General features: G+C 31.6%; 1 long non-coding RNA gene across 1 annotated transcript; it reads right to left on the minus strand.

The window, feature by feature from the left end:
- Positions 1-202: 202 nt before the first annotated feature.
- LOC137001882 (uncharacterized) lies at positions 203-3597 on the minus strand. The gene is made up of 2 exons (XR_010891696.1): positions 3111-3597; positions 203-372 (listed from the first exon to the last, which is right to left on the minus strand). It is a non-coding gene; the product is annotated as an uncharacterized lncRNA (long non-coding RNA).
- Between the last annotated feature and the right edge of the window lie 289 nt (positions 3598-3886).

Here is a 3886-nt window from a genome sequence, read left to right on the forward strand (position 1 = left end):
GCTGTAAAATAATTAATAAATTACAAATACTTTAATATTGTTTCTTACTAATAATATTTTAATTACAAGTTCTGATTATCTTACGGCTTATAATTATAAATTATAGTTATAAATGTAATTTTGCTCAATATTTCTAAATATACATTGATAAAATTCTATTATAAAGATATAACATAATGCTTTATCTAAAATTATTAATAACTAAAGTTTACATGGTATTTATTGAATCAATCCATGTTGATAGTTTAATTATTGACATGTAATTATATAGGTATGATTTTTATATTTACTTTAAAAATGGATTTTTCTTTATGTCTTCTGCTGCAGCGTTTGCTTTTTCTATATTACGGCAAGCCAAAATCACCCTGGCACCTAAAGGCAAAAATAGTATTTATATTTAAATATACTTTTTGCATTATCAATTTAAGCAAACATGGTTAAGAATAGTGCGAAAAATGTTTAATTAATACTATATATATATATATATATATATATATATATATATATATATATCAGGAGTACAAATTAGTTCGGTCCGTTTTTTTGTGTTCAAAAATGCATTTATTTCAAAACAAAATGAATGAACAGATTAATTAAAGTATTGTTCATCGCTGGCTACTACTTTTTCCCATCTCTCAACCAATTTTTGAATTCCATCTCGAAAAAATGACTCGTCTTTGGAGGCGATCCAAGTTTGGAGCCAATTTTCGATTTCTGCGAAAGAAGTGAACCGGTGACCTGCCAAATCGTGCTGCATCTTTTGGAACAACCAGTAATCAGAAGGAGCAATGTCCGGAGAATACGGCGGGTGCGGTAAAACATCCCATTTGAGCGTTTCCAAATATTTTTTTACGACTTTTGCGACATGAGGCCGAGTGTTGTCATGAAGAAGAATAACTTTATCATGTCTTTGCTCGTATTCCGGCCGTTTTTCTCGCAATGCACGGCTCAAACAAACCAATTGAAGCCGATACCGATCGCCCGTAATGGAATCGCCAGGTTTCAGCAGCTCATAGTAAACAACACCCTTTTGATCCCACCAGATACAGAGCATGATCTTCGAACCATGAATGTTCGGCTTTGGTGTTGATGTTGAGGTCGATGGCAATGATTGACCGGGCTTAGCGCAGTATTTTTTCCTCTTGGGGTTGTCGTAGAATATCCACTTCTCATCTCCAGTCACAATCCGATGCAAAAAATCTTTTCTTTGTTGCCTTTGAATCAGCAGCTCGCAAGTGAAAAATCGCCTTTTAACGTCTCTCGGTTTGAGTTCATAAGGCACCCAATTTCCTAGTTTTTGTATCATTCCCATGGCTCTCAATCGTACAGAAACGGCTTGTTGAGTTACTCCCAATGATCCTGCAAGCTCCTCTTGCGTTTGACTCTGATCTTCTTCGAGTAATGCCTCTAATTCTTTGTCTTCGAATTTTTTTGGCTGTCCAGAGCGAGGCTTGTCTTCAACGCTGAAATCTCCATCCTTGAAACGTCGAAACCATTCCCTACATGATTTATCAGTTGGAGCAGTGTCACCATATACTTCGACAAGCATTCGATGGGCTTCAGCTGCACTTTTCTTCCAATTAAAGCAGAAAATTAAAACCTCCCGCAAATGCTGCTTGGTTAGCACAAAATTCGACATTTCGAACACAGTAAAAATCAAGGTTTTTATATGAAACTCAAAGCGATATAAACTGAATATTATTAGCAGATGTCTAACCTCTCTGAAACCGCCAAAATCTGCTGTCACTATGAACCATTCACAACAGCCAGAGCTATCTTTTGAAAAACGGACCGAACTAATTTGTACTCCTGATATATCAAAATAATCAAAATTTATCAATAGAGCATTCTATCTTTTTCATATTGCAGTAAAAAGTTTTGATGATCCAACCAAGATCGAGTGTTGTATTGATAAATTTTGAATAACCAACAAAATTTATTTTTTGATCTGTATGTGGCACAATTTGTAGATCTTTCAGTAAAAGTGTTCTTTCCATGTACAATTTGCTCTCACTTACCTCTTCGGTATAAATCTCTGGCAGTCTCTTTACCGATTCCGGAATTTGCTCCTGTTATGATAACAGTTTTGCCATCAAGGCGCGCTGTACTACCACACAAGGTATTAAAAGGCCACATTTTCTATATCATGCTCAACTTTCACGACACCGCTGATATGCTCTTAAAAGTAACGGGTTAAAGCCAATGCAAATAAATCAATATCACACAAAATATATATTGGTATATAAAGAAGACTCGGTCAGATTTTGATTCTCATTAGCATAAAACTGTTAGTATAGCATAAGCGTAAATGCATCTAATTGTATTCACAAAAAGAGCCAAAAATACTAATGTTTCTTTACAAACAAATATACTCAGCGAAATTTAGGTATTTTATCAACAACACAAATTTTGTTGCTATCTGTTGGGTATTTTGCTAGAAAAATAAAGGCTATCTCAAACATATGCTTACTACTACAATTCTTATTCTGAGTAATTGGGGAATCAATGTATAATGTACGACATCATGTGTCAATTATATGTAGATAGTCTAATTACAATAGATTGCACAAGCGTACAAAAATAAGGCATATTTCACATGTCCCAACTATCACATCTAATAATAAAATAGCAACGTCGATTTCGTTAACTTTTAAAGAAAAATTCTTTTTTTTCTGTGCGCTGTTATATAACAAACAAAAATTAAAAAAGTAATTTATAAAACAATAGAAAATATAATTGTCATCAGTTATTGTAATTTGAATGTCTATCGTACAAAAGAAAAAATAATAAAAATACAAGGAAAACTCATGCTGCTATGATTAAAGATTGATTAGAGCAAAATTGGCAAGGTCTGCTGGCAATACAGAAGAAAGCAAAGTCGATGGTTCATTAAAAAAAAAGAGTAAAGATCTAAAATCAAGATTATTTAGTTATTTGGGCATTAAAAATATAATGTATTGTAACCTAACAAAATGTTGCGTAAATAGTGAGATAATCACTTTTGGATTTGTAAAGCTAAGTTAGAAAGATAAATTAAAGAAAAAGTTATTAAGCATTAACGCATTCCAACTAAACTAACCAAAAAATAACGAGAAAAAGAACAAACAAACCTTGTAATCAGAGTGAGTACGTAGCCATAAAATTATAATGAATAAATTGCAGAACATTTAACTATAATAATAATAAATTAAAATTACACAATAACGTAACTCATATGAGAATAGTGCATCTGAACAACCAATGTCTCTCAAGATTCATACCCAACTGACTCAGAAAGTTGGAACTTCTAACACTGATGCACAGTGACCTTTAAATTTAAAAATAAATATGTGACATTGCACTGTGAAGGTAATGAACAGTGTGCAAAAAAGCGAGGTCTCGCTATATACTACACGCTAGTTACATAAACACTATTCATGGTGATGTACAGGGTGTCCTATTTTAAATGATTCAATCAAATATCTCAGAAATACCACATTAAATCGAAAAATGTTTCAAATAAAAATTGTAAGGTTTAGAGGGGGAAAAAAGATAGGAATATTAGTTTGATATTGGTGAAAAAGCTTTAGAGATTTAAAAGTCATCTTTATTTTTTAAATAAAACTACTCTAATTTTTTTATATAAATCGATTCCTTGCAATATTCGTCGTAAAAAGTTATAACGGTAAAATATTTCATATCAAAAATTTGATATTTCATATCAAAAATTGAATAGTTTACGAGATATTTTATACTTTAATTTGGTATAATTTTACATAAACTATGAAATATCGCGTTAAATATTCATTTTTCAATTATCTTACCTTAACACTTTTATACACAAAATAATGAAAGAAATCAATTGGAGTAAAAAAAACACGTTGTCTTTAAAAAAAAAATATATAGC

This window comes from Linepithema humile, chromosome 1, assembly GCF_040581485.1.
Source record: "Linepithema humile isolate Giens D197 chromosome 1, Lhum_UNIL_v1.0, whole genome shotgun sequence".
Taxonomy (NCBI): Eukaryota; Metazoa; Arthropoda; class Insecta; order Hymenoptera; family Formicidae; genus Linepithema; species Linepithema humile.